This window comes from Pezoporus occidentalis, unplaced genomic scaffold, assembly GCF_034315485.1.
Source record: "Pezoporus occidentalis ecotype Australia unplaced genomic scaffold, CSIRO_AGI_Poc_V1 ctg2, whole genome shotgun sequence".
NCBI lineage: Eukaryota > Metazoa > Chordata > Aves > Psittaciformes > Psittacidae > Pezoporus > Pezoporus occidentalis.
In genome coordinates, this window is record NW_026913855.1 from 1,754,924 (window position 1) to 1,768,843 (window position 13,920).

Genomic DNA, 13,920 nt, shown 5'->3' on the forward strand with positions numbered 1-13,920 from the left:
GAGAACATAATTTAATGAGTAATAGAACAATAGAACAATGAAAAATAAATTTAAAACTGTAACAGCTTCCAGATCTATCTTCTTCTCCAATGAGGCCTGGATTATATGTTATGAAAACAATCAAGACAAACTACAAAAAGATACAAAAGATAACTACATACAATTTCATCTCTAAACAACCAAAGTGATATGCAAGGCTGTTCTCTTGCATTTCAGTCTCTTATGTTTCCTCACTGGCTATCTGCTTCTTCTGATGAAAGTAAATTAGTATTTTATTGATAAGAATACATAAATTTCCACATATTCTAGCATAGATCTAATATTACTAGAAAGGGATTGATCAGACCTTCATCATCCTTTGAGAATTAAACAAAGTACGCAGTTACCAAAACAAACTGCCACAAGCTTCATAACAGAACATTATCAAGAAACTAAATTACCCACAGTGATTAGAAAAGTTTAAAAAGCTAACAGAAGTCCAGGATCCTGATGTGATGCATCTTCAGGCCTATTCCTTCCTGACAGAGAAATCATTTGCACAGGAGGCTAAATCAATTTATCAAACAGGAGACTGAGGTGCTACTTGAACAGGCCTGTCACAATCTTTAATCCCCAGGTAAGGACTGATGAAGCAACACCTAGTATAGCAACTAAAATCAATCCCAAATCCTACCCTTGACTGAAGAAACATCAGAGAAGCATTTTGTTAGCTTCTTTGTTTTCTGAGGGGGCATCATGATTTCATGATTATGAAGTCATCTCCACACATCACCATGCAGCTTCCTGTAATTTTAAAATTTTAATATTTTATCTCCAAAATTCTGAATTCTGAGGTGCTGACATTGCTGGAATGAGATGGAACAGTCTGTAAAAAAATACTTATGTCAGATTTAAGCAACATTGTATTTAACACTTGTGTCTGCCCACTGCATGAACATGAAGGACTCTTATATGATTGTTGCAATAATGCAGGGGTTTTATGCATGAAAAGTAAAGAGACACATAAAAAAGATACACATGTTTAAGTATCCAGTAAAGAATGTCAGGGCTTAATCCAAAGGTAATGAAAATAAACAAGGTTCTTGTAGGATTAACAACATTCTGAATCAAGAATAACTTATAACAGTAATAATATTTCATAGTATTTTCCCTAAATAACAGAAACTAAAAAAAAAAAAAATAAAAAATACACTCCTCTGTTCCACTTTTCCAAAGAGTTAAATATGCATTTTTCCACTCTAGAGAGCCTTCCAATATAAGGCATGAAGTTTATAAAAGAGGAAGTTGTGAGTTTTATAGCACTGCATTAGCTTTTGTGACAATTTACCTAATACCTTCTACAACATCTTATGAAAACAAATATTCTTCACCTCAGTTAATTAAATCAATACAGAGGAAATAATAAAAAGGAGTTCAATATTAAATTATATTATGAACATTACCCTTGGAAAACATTGTGGAAAGAATTTTAAGGAGAATTATTCATTAAACTTCAGTGTTACCTTCTACAAGTGTTTTCATAATTAATTGCAGTGGTCAGTTTGGAATCCAAGCTTTAAACTAATAAAAAGTGTGCCAGCTATTTTTTAGTTCTTATCTTTTAAAATCTAAATTTATACTTACTTTAAAAACATTCAAGCAACAGTTGAATTAAGTAATTCTATATAATAATAAATGAAAAAAAAAGGGGGGGGGGGGGAAATGTAAAAAGGAACCCTAAATGTTTCTAACATGGCTGCTTCTTTGAGGCTTACATCTATAGCTCTTCCTATGAGTAGGGAATACATATTAGAATAGTTATTTCTTGTAAACAGCAGCTTTCCAGCTCTGGCAGCAAAGGACTCAGCCTGGGCTGCACAACATAGAATCATAGAATCATAGAATTGTTAGGGTTGGAAAGGACCTTAAGATCATCCAGTTCCAACCCCCCTGCCGTGGGCAGGGACACCTTACGCTAAATCATATCACTCAAGGCTCTGTCCAACCTGGCCTTGAACACTGCCAGGGATGGAGCATTCACAACCTCCCTGGGCAACCCATTCCAGTGCTTCACCACCCTAACAGGAATTTCCTTCTTATATCCAACCTAAACTTCCCCTGGTTTTAATCTGAACCAGTTACCCCTTGTCTTGTCACTACAGTCCCTAACGAAGAGCCCATCCCCAGCATCCCTATAGGCCCCTTTCAGATACTGGAAGGCTGCTATGAGGTCTCCACACAGACTTCTCTTCTCCAGGCTGAACAGCCACAACTTTCTCACCCTGTCTTCATACGGGAGGTGCTCCAGTCCCCTGATCATCCTTATGGCCCTCCTCTGGACTTGTTCCAACAGTTCCATGTCCTTTTGATGTTGAGGACACCAGAACTGCACACAATACTCCAGGTGAGGTCTCACAAGAGCAGAGTAGAGGGGCAGGATCACCTCCTTCGACCTGCTGGTCACACTGCTTTTGATGCAGCCCAGGATACGGTTGGCTTTCTGGGCTGCAAGAGCACACACTGCCAGCTCATGTTCAGTTTCTCATCAACCAACACCCCCAAGTCCTTCTCCACAGGGCTGCTTTGAATCTCTTCTTTGCCCAACCTGTAGCTGTGCCTGGGATTGCTCTGACCCAGGTGTAGGACCTTGCACTTGGCACGGTTAAACTTCATAAAGTTGGCATCAGCCCACCTCACAAGTATGTCAAGGTCCCTCTGGATGGCATTCCTTCCCTCCAGTGTATCAACTGAACCACGCAGCTTGGTGCCACCGGCAAACTTGCTGAGGGCGCACTCAATCCCACTGTCGATGTCAGCGACAAAGATGTTAAACAAGACCAGTCCTAACACCGATCCCTGAGGGACGCCACTCGTTACTGGTCTCCAGCCGGACATTGAGCTGTTGACCACAACTCTTTGTCTGTGGCCATACAGCCAGTTCTTTATCCACCAAGTGGTCCATCCATCAAATTGATGTCGCTCCAATTTAGAGACAAGGATGTCATGTGAGACAGTGTCGAACGCTTTACACAAGTCCAGGTAGATGACATCAACTGCTCTACCCCTGTCCATCAGTTCTGTAGCCCCATGACCAGGCATCTGGGTAAAAATATAAATGCCTGCCTGCACTGTCCTCAGATGCTACCTGTGCACTAGTACACGCATAAGCTGATTTTCTTAGAGCTCAGTATACCAGAGACCTTGCCAGTCAGAGGCATCTACCTCTTTAAAAAAGGTCAAGAACAGACCAATGCATTACAAGTGATAGAGTTCAGCTCCAGTTATCTCAGCATGTATTTGAACAAATGTATGAGAAATCTGGCCTGAAATGAGGATATAAGAGTTTTAATGTATGAGCAACAGCATTGGCTGTGTAATGCTCCTATTTAAAACTCGATCATTAAAGGATAAATACATACTATATATACTCTATAACTTAAGATACCTAGGATAGTAGACCATTCAAATATGCCATCTCTATATCTTAGCAAAAGAAGCAGGTAATTTACTTTAGCTGGTAGATAAAAACAGATAGAAAGCACTGATCCATCTCAAAAATATTAGGTCCATAACACTGACTAGCCATACTTTCTTCTAGCATTTCTTCTAGCATACATCCTGTTTGTTTCTGACATGCCCTTAAGGTATTTTGCCTTACACATGAGCAAAAACTAATCCACTTCTGCCACTAGGTAAATTTTGCCCCCAAAACATATCTAGTTAAAGAGAAAAATCTTGTTGGCTTGGGGTTGTGTTTGCTTGTTTGTTTTTTATGCCTTTCATCCTTTAGCCTTCACTATTTTTATTAGGTGGACTGTAACAAATCAAAATCATATTGTTTTTATGTAATTAAGTTATATACATACACTATCTTATTTCAAACAAAAACATTCTAAATACAGGTAATTCTCTCTATTTCTGCATTTCTAAAATCCAGGATCTCTAGCTTCCACTGATAACAAGGATAAAAATCACTTTTTCATAACCAGTGTCGGATCCGATAATTTAGAGTAAGTCATAGACAGATGGAGCTCCATCTCCTCTATTACAAATGCTTTAGTAATAGCATAATGAAAGTAACGCATCAGAGACCACACTTCTTTCTTATTCATTTGTTACTGCATTTTCACCAGAGAGCAAGGAAATGGGACTCCAGGGGAGCTGACTACACACACTAATAGTAAGACACAGCCCACAAGGCATCAATCCTTTGATATGCACCAAAATAAATAACTGAAAACAAACAATTTATGAGACAGTCGTACTTCTATCTATTTCAACACACAATCTTAAAATCCAGTGCATCAAAAATGTACATGCCAGAATAACATCAAGCACCAGGATAACACCAGCACACAATAACAGCTCATCTTCACTTATCAGTATTTCTTAAATAAACACAGTGACAGTTATGTACTAGTGATGTCAATATACTCCCACTCTGAACAATTACAGACCATCAGAACAAGTGTTCATCACTGATTTAACACTCTCAGAAACCATGAACCTTCTTATAAGCACAGAAAGGCCATGAACAGATAATATCTAAGTTATCTTTATCCCTGACACCAGGTCACTCAAAAGGGTTGTGGTTCTGTCCTGGAAATACAGAAGACATCCTGAAGATGTACAACAGAGGTACTTTCTCCCACATCTTCCATTAATATCTTTAACAAGAGAGTAATTAGTGCCAAATGTCTAAAAAAATCATTAAGCAGCAACTCTTCTGATCATGCTGGACCAGTAACCTCAAATCAGTAACTATTTCTGACAATAAGATCATCAGCTATTTTACAGACACCAAAAATCTGGTGAAGTTTAGAAGTTTGATCTTTATCATTCTTTTCAATATTGTATTAAAAGCTTTTCTCTTTACTTCCAGTATTCTTACAGTTCAATGATTGCTGTCCACCACACAGCCTTGGCATTGATTTCTAATACAGTAATACAACTATATCCCCATGGTAACTGGTTTTCAGACAACTTCTCAACCCATGCATCTACCAAGTATAGGAGATGGCCTGTTCTATTACAGTCATTCCTAAAATATGTAATATTTATTTAAAAGCCCCACTAATCTTCCATGATCAACCTACAACCCTTATAGTTTGTGCAATATATCAGTTCTCTTTCCCAGTTTCTTCTTTCCTTCCTTCCTCCCTTTCTAGCAAACCAGTATTCATTATTCAGCAGCTGAAGTTTCTACCCAAAGCCCACAAAGATAGCAGGAGGAGGTGTGCAGTCCCTCAGAGACAGAGGTATTAAATCTCAATTTCATTGATAGAGGATGGTTGCGGCTAGGCAAGTCAGATGATTTCCTCCAACACTCCAGAACTACTAAAATACACAGTCCACTTCCTCTGGTTTTCTTGTCATTTCCTGCCACCTCACTTCAATATAGCCCACTTAATGGACAGAAAACCCTTCTGCTTTTCAGCTGAGTCAGTCTTTCTTTGGTTATTGTGCTACAACTGGCTTCTCAAGAGAGTGAATGAGCACCAGACATAGTACCACAAAGGAATTGAGGTACAAAGGAATGAGAGGAACAAAGCTGGGATCTGTGTATCTATTAACAGCGAACAAGCAGATTGGTTTGACTGGGTCCAATCTGCATCCCAGTTACATTCACACAAACGAGCACTGCATGCTCCTTCCAGTGAGTCCTACTCCACTAACACGCAGCACTGTCCCTTTGCTTCCCAGGCCTCCTGTTCATCTAAAAGGATCAAGATTCTGTTTATACAGAAAGCTGCAGATAGCAAATTGTCCCAGAGTGAGGGAGATCTTACAGCATTCTCCTTCCCTGCACTTGTATATAAACAAAAGATACTGAAATCTATTAAAGTCATGTTCATAATTCCTAAGATAATAAAACTACTGTCTAGTGTTATGAATTTCTGCCTTAGCTGCTTTCATATTTTCAATTCTAAAAAAAGCAAAAATTTAATTTTTAAAATTACCTGTTGAAGTAATGAAGGTTTTAAAGATACCATATGTTGGGTGCAGAGCTTATATATTTTGTCTTGTGTGACTGTATTCAAACAACAGCTAAAGTGCTTAATACACTTGCAAATATGTCTAAACATTTCTAAGACTGAGCTTCATACATTAGTGTTCCATTTTAGCTTCTTACATCCAAATCTATGCTGCAAAATTCATTATTATTATTGCTTTCTGCTGCAAAGATATTTTATCCTGGAGAGGAATAGAAAGCAGTTAACACCTGCCTTTTGAAAAAAAAAAAAAAACTTAATCTGACATGATTCAAAAAAGCATTTGAATTAACAGACAAGCATACTGCAAATAAAGCTGACAGTCATTTATAGTATAAAACAGAGTGACATTTTTAGTAGCGTGCAAATACAGCTGACAGGCATGTCTTTATTCAATTAGTTCCTAGTTTCCAAGGGCAGAGTTGTGTGCACACATCCAAACTGTGCCCTCTAATTTTAGAGACTTTTGATACTGAATATTTAAAACTACTTAGTATCTGAATCAATTTAACAGAATGTCATTTAATGTACTTCTCAGTTTTGACTTTCAATAATTTACTCTGAATACCTCAACACTGCTCATGACTGATCCGTAATTACATTCAAGCAGATCTTGTCTTTTTTTTTAAAAGTGTTTCAGTTTCAGAATAGTTAGACTTCCATGTGTGTACATTTTTATATGCTTCTCAGTATTATAAAAGTTTCATACCTATCCATCTGCATATCCTACTTACTTCTGTTGCTAAAATAGCAGGTAAAACAGGCACTTACTGTTCAGTGGTTACAGGGCACTTCTCCACTCCTCCTTTTCCAAATGACTTGCCAAATCAAACCTACTGCTGCTTTAGCTGCTGGGAAACAAAAACAAAAAAAAAAACCCCACACATGTCAGAACTCAAGGAACTCATGGGAGAGGGTATTTTACTAAAAAAAAAAAATCTCTTTCAGAGGAAGTAAAAAGCAGTCATAGCTCATAACAGCTAGCAAGGATCCCTGAATGTGGAATCTCTAAACAAGAATACTGCAGCAGGGCATACAGTTAGTATTTTTAAAAAAAACAAGAAAAGACAAAAGCCACCAGAGGCAATGATATTAAAACAAACAAAAAAAAACAAAACAAACACACAAAACCCCCCAAAAGAACAAACCCATTGCCTTTGCATTAGCTCTATTTTCTATCCTTTTACCATACTGTATGTAAAACATGAATATTTCAACAGGTAAGTAACTTTTGATAATGTCTTCTCCATTGGTCTACTGTCCTAAAGGACTGACCACGGTTTGTCCCTACAACCATATTAGTAACACATTTGTTTTTTTTTTATTTTTTTAATATATTTTAGATATATAATTTAGATATTGGATAAGCCCAGACATGTTGCTCCCTCAATACAGAACCCAATTTCTTTGAAGAAGTTTTAGATTTTTAATTTTTTTTTTTTTTTTTTTTAATACAGAAGCTTCAAATTTCCATTGGGGAAAATGCAATTGAAAAACAGGCAACTGTAAGAAACTTATATTTCCTGAAGTACAGGATAGCTGCTGCTTACTTAACATTCCCCAAAGGTATCAGTATCAGCAGGTAATACAGTGCTAACACTGGTCATTTAACAGAATTATTAATAACTGCAATTCTAGCACAAATCAAAGGTACTGTAATTGTTCCCACAAAACTAGTATAATAAAGCATCATTGATTTACAGTAATCCTCATTTACAAGACACCAGATAGCATCTTAGAAAATTAAACAGTCATTTCAGAGCTAATGTTTTTTTTGAGATGTCACCACGTTAAACACAGTCCAGATTCATAAAGTATGTAAAACTCATCATGACTAAAATGTTAAATAAGAACAGTTTGCTTTCTAAAAGGGAAGTCAGCAGCATTATCATGCCTCCTGTCAAAACCAGGCACAGCTTTTAAATGACCACTGCCAGTTGCAGAATTTCTGACTATTCATAGCAGTATGTGGTTATGCCAAGATACTACATAAAGAGCCTTGCTGCACTACGCACACCCACTCATTACACACTGCTAGGAGATAGCTTCTGTGCTGCATTGGTCAAAACGCATTGAAAATGTTATTTTTAAGAAAAACATTCTCTAATGGAAACAGCCATTATCTCCATCTTACAAGCAGAAAAATGAGGCATGCCAAATGTCATGAGCTAAAACCTAGTTGAAAGCAGCACTCAGATAAAACGAGGTCAGAACCACATCTGCCTGCTCTACTAGCGTAGGTACACACAGGAGGGCAGCACAGAGGAACTGCTACCGACTTCACATCCTTGCAACACCTCCCAGGCAGGAGACCAGAAGGCAATAGCAAGCTGGCTATCAACTGCTTATTGGGTTTAGATTTGGAGAAAGTCAAAGAGATTGGTGGGGGTGATGGGATCAGTGAGGCCCTTGCTAACCACCCAGGTGTAAAACTATAAACAAGGGGGCAGCAGCCTCTCAGCTGGAGGAGCTTGGGGCTGAACCGCTGCAGAGGAGCAGGGCTGCTCAACAAGCCTCAGGCTCCACCACTGTGGGCACTGAATGGCCTCTCCCCTGAGCCTGCAGTGCTGACAGTGGCCATGAGCAGAGGCACTGCAGTTTCATCACTGTACCAAAAATGCAAGTGTATCACATCACGCACACCCTGCCCCAGCTGTCCTCTGGCAATACCCAGCCAATGCAGAAATTAAAACCTGCCAGTGAGCCAGGTGGTTCTCTTCTTGCGGCTGCCTCACCCCCAGATTCCCCATGCAACCTGCAGAATTACAACAAAAACTTGCAGAGGAACATGAAACAACTGTTTTCTAACATCCACTGCATTCCAAGTACCTCATCCACGACTTCCTTTCAAAGGTTTTACTTCATTTTCACAGAAAAAAAATCCTTAGTATTATTTTTAAACTTACAAATGCTACAATTAAAACTTTGGCAAGAAAACCCATTTTATTTTTTTTTCTCAGGGAATAATATATTTTAAAATCTGTGCTATTTATATTCTTGCACTACAGGAAACTTCTGGTTACGGGTAAAATATACCATTCTGGAGACAAGAGTTTGCAGATAACATGAAGATGAGCAGCGCAGTTGACACACCCAAGGGATGGGAAGCTATCCAGTGGGACTTAGTCTCGAGAAGTGGGCCCATGTGAACCTCATGAGGTTCAACAGGGACAAGTGCAGGGCCCTACACCTGGGCCTAGATGACCTTAGAAGGTCCTTTCCAACCCAAGCCACTGTATGATTCTGTGACCAAGTGCTTAAATAATCTCCCTTTCTCATCTATTTCAAATTAATTTCATCCTTCACACCTCCAGAATGACACCTGCCAGTGTAGCTGCTCCATTAGACATTTCTGTGTGTGCTTAAGTCCTGCAGAATGAAAAGAGTCGGGAGACAATGGGGGGGGGGGGGGGCAGGAGCACAAACCAGGACATTGGCATGGTGGTACATGCCTCTAGTTCCCAGAGCTAATCCACTAAAAATGAAATATTAGCACTACAAGCTTTGCAGAAAAGGTCTGGGAAGAAAGGTCAAGGAATAGAAAGGGCAAAACACTTTTCTATCCTCAAGTTTAGAACTCATGGAGAGGTAAAGGGGAAGGAGATTACAAACCACCATCAGAAAAGCAGAAGAAGCATAGCAAGGGCATGGGGCTACCAACTGGTTTTGCCATAAGGTTGCAGGATAAAGCACAAGTGAAGCTGCTCTGAAAGCCCTTTCTTCCACAGAAACATCAAGCTGTACCTGCCTGAACAGCTGCCTGTTTACAATTCTTTGTTTGCTCACTTTCCCCTGCTGGTACAATCCGAATGATATCATGTCAACTCTTAAATACAAGATCTATTGTGTTTTTTAATGGGAAAAGTACACTATGGTACATACTGTAAAGGCAAAAAGGCTGCAGTGAGTTAAACTTGCATATTAAGTGTTATTCATTGAAAAACTATTTTAAAAATATGTTAACAATGCCTTTTTGAAGACTATTTGAATGATTACATAGGAAGATGGAAACAATACTTAGAACTGACTGCTCCGCTAAACAGGTTAATGAAGAGAAAATAAATCTCAGCAGTAAAATTAGAAAAGTATAGCATGAAGTACCATGCTGTTAGTATTCCAAGTCCCAGCAGCTTTGTAGCATTCCAACTGATTAGAAAACAGAAATTTCAAACCTTTTTCTAGATAGAAACAATGTCAAAACTCCATATTTTTTTTACTAAAGAATTCAGAGCCAACCAGATACTACTTTCTCTATAAAACCACATAAATTTCTATGGCTTTTGATTTCCCCTATTCATTTGCAAAGGGCTACAATGGAATATCTTTGAGAGAGGAAAAGGTTGTTGCTTCTTATTTAGTTCTCCTTTGCATCCTGCAGGACAAACTGCGCTAGGAAATATTCATCTAAAGATTAATAGAAAATAGAAATAAATACATCTGCAAATACTTAGTAAAATAATAATTAGAAATTAAATCAATTGTAATAAATAAATTATTTTTCTCCTTTCTGGATTGCAGCACAATCACCAGATGAAAACCACAGTCATATGTTGAAATCAGATACTGTTTTCAACCAGTACAAGTCAGTTTATTAACACTGTTCTTATTTTTAGTCCTGCTATTTCTCCTTGAAATGACAGATGGGATCAGTATCATACAGACCTATTTTGTTACTGGTATGTCAGTAAGGTTCTAGAGAAACTGGTAGGCACACTAGTTCTCTAGGCCATTCCTATTGTATCTGAGACTTGACAATGGTTAGATGCATCATGGTGTAGTGGTGAATGTGACAGCCCTGGGGTAAAGGTTGGACTTGATGATCTTAAAGGTCTTTTCCAACCTAGCTGATTCTGTATTGCTATACAAATTTTCTAGTAAAGGTTTCTAAATCTCCTCAAACCTACAGCTTGAAGCAATACTGTAATGGCAACTAAAGCAGTGAACTTGCACATAAGTACATTTTTAACAAACTGAGGTTGAACAGTATTGAATGAAAATCTTTCTACAGAAAAATGATGGGCTGCAAGAAATCTTGGCGACTGTTCAGTGTGATCAGTGTGGGAGCAACAGTGTCAATTTTATTCTCATGCAGAAATAAAAAGCCTGTTAAGTGACTTCAGAAACCAATTACTTTATTTCAGACCATCCATGTATAGTATCTCCTAAAAGCAGCTGAATGCTATGGACTCCTACAGATGTCCTTCATAATGTTACAATTCAGGCAGTTCTTAATGAAGGATATAGTTAGTATGAACTAACCATCTGCTTTGTACAGTATAGTTATTAATATTTTTCCAATTGTTCTGTAGTAAATTACAGTGTAGCATCACAAATCCAATTACAATACACATAATGATAATCTCTGCTAACAGAATGATCCTAGATTATTTGGAAATCTAAAATATTTATAAAATGTGGGCACAGTGAAAAAGAATACATTTCAATTACAGAAGTATGTTTTGTACTTGCTGAAGAAAAGCTTCTTATATATTGATCAGACCTGACAGTGACTGACAGAGGAAACCTTCAGGAAACAATTTCTGGGAATCAAATTAAAGTGCTGAAATGCTGGTTCTGAAATGGTTATTTAAATTATTTCTAAAGTTACCTGTGCCTCTGTATTATGTGGTTACTCCTTTCAGTTAAAAAAAGTGTCCTAAACAATGTAGTGAATCTTTTGGCCAAGAATTAGACAAAACAGAGAGTGTGTAATCAAAGCCTTTACTTGAACTGTGTGAGGCTTCATTCCTTGTGAGGCTCCAGTAATTGCAATAGGCTTATAGCAGGAACAGACTAAAGCTCATTGTACAGAGCAGATCACACAGCACTACGTTCTGTAAACTGCTACAGATTTCTGATCAGAGCAGACAGCTATGTTTCACCTCATATTTCAACCATGTCAACAGAAAAGCTTTTGGCAGAGTAAGAAAAGAAGTAAAGTTCAGCACTGCCTTCTATGTCTTCAAGCAAATATAAAATACAGACATACAAATAGCAATTTAAAATAATAGGACAGTTCTTCTCAATTAAGTTTGAAGCAAGCAAGGCTGAGCTGTTGGTTTGTTGTTTTTTTTTTGCTTTTCTCTAATTCTTGCCTGAGATGCAGCAGAGTAAGATCACTAAGATGATTTGCCATTAGCAAAGCTTAAGGTTGGAAGCTTTCAGGTCTGTGCTAGGTGCATGCATTCCCAAGTGTGCTGTTCTTGTTTCTATACTTAGCTGGAACCCCACTGAGCAAATGGATTGCATGTGCAAGAGTAGAACAAAATCAGGCTTTTAGTGTGACAACTTTTTTTCCTTACACTGGCTGGGAGAAAAGAAAGAACATTTAAAGTATAAAAAAATAAATACAAAAAAATTCAGGGAATATATTTAGTAAGCAAATGTGTAACAGGTTTTAGGAAACCATAACTGAAGTTCACATGTAATCAAAATTAACTAAATACTCACGCCACAACTTATAATCTGTAAAGTTCAAGAAGCAGGGAAAATACATTAGTTGATAAGCCACTTAACTCTTTCTTCAGCAGTTTAGTGTCCATGAAAACAGAGCAAACAAAATTAACTTAGTAATGTGAATTAGCTCCCACCTGACGTGAGTGTTCCTAAACTCTCAGATTCAGGAAAAAACAGTGGATCCAGTGACACAAGAAAATGATCAGTACTAATAAGCGTGCTTTATGAAGGGGAAGTTAACCAACTTGACTGCCTTCAAAAATGAGATGACTAACTTGGTGCATGAGAAGGGAGCAGTGGATGTTGTTTACAACAGCTCTATAGATGCTTTTAACACTGTCTCCTGGAAAATCCCCATAGACAAGCCAATGAAGTATTGGTTAGGTAAGTACAGTGAGGTGCTTTGAAAACTGGCTGAATGGCCTGACAAAGAAGGTTGTGATAAGCAGTAAAAAGTCCAGGAGAAGGCCAGTGCTGTACCCAAGGTGTTGATACATCTTTGCTAATGACCTGGAAAATTCAGTGCACTCTCAGGAAGTTTGCATATGATATAAAACTGGGGGGCAAGGGGAGTGACTAATACACCAGATCGGTGTACTGCCACTCAGGGGCACCTCAACAGGCTGATGAAATAGGCAGAGAGGAATATCAGGAAGTTCAACAAGAAGAAACACCAAGTCCTTCATCTGGGGAGGAATTTGTTCACACCAATGACAGATCATTGTCTCCCATGTTCCTGTTAGCATATTTTCGCATTATGTCTAGGGAGGGGAAAAAAATCTCATCAGTGATCTCAGCATGCTATACATCTGGTCTCAGACAAATTTAACAAGTCAGCATTCATTTACACTACAGAGATTGTTATATCATATACAATTTTAAAGTAGAGGTTGCTGTAGAATATTAACACTTAATGAAAGACCTTACACAATGAAATGTAAGAAGCCACCAAGGGTGCTTTATAAATTATCTTACAAAAGCTTCTGAGCAAGTGTTATTTGAGGTTTAAGGCAAGCACAAAGTACAACTCTGACTGCCATATTGACAGTGTGGATATAAGTCAATTTCATGAGGGAGGAACAGATAATTTGACAAAAAGCTTGTGCAGCAAGGTTAACTGCAAAGTCTTTCACTTCATCTAATTACACTGAAATATACCACGTGGTCTATTTTGGATGCTTATAGACAAATGCTAGTACATGATTTTTATTTTAACACGGCTTTAGTTCAGTTTTATTAGTGACAACTGGATAACAAAGTATTCCTTACCTAAAGTGTACCTAAAAACTTCACAGTAAATGGCCAAACACAAGCTACTGTTCTTTGGGATTTCTACTGTTACGTGATTCAAGGATGTTTCCCTGTTCCTTTCAGGATGTAAATATTTTTTCAAAGTTCTAACATCTTTCCTTAGGAGTTATTCAGTGTGCTTTCACAGCAAGAGTTGCTATCCTCAGATCCACACACTAAACAGAAATGACCCCTTTTACAG

The 13,920-nt window shown here is 37.9% G+C and overlaps 1 protein-coding gene across 2 annotated transcripts in view; it reads right to left on the minus strand.

Moving 5' to 3' along the window:
* The window catches only part of CDH18 (cadherin 18), a 255,786-nt gene that overhangs the window by 186,104 nt on the left and 55,762 nt on the right, over window positions 1–13,920 (minus strand). For both annotated transcript variants that reach the window (XM_062617680.1, XM_062617679.1), the window contains exon 3: window positions 6,744–6,823. The gene's annotated coding sequence lies outside the window, so the exon portion shown is untranslated. The remainder of the gene's footprint in view (window positions 1–6,743; window positions 6,824–13,920) is intronic.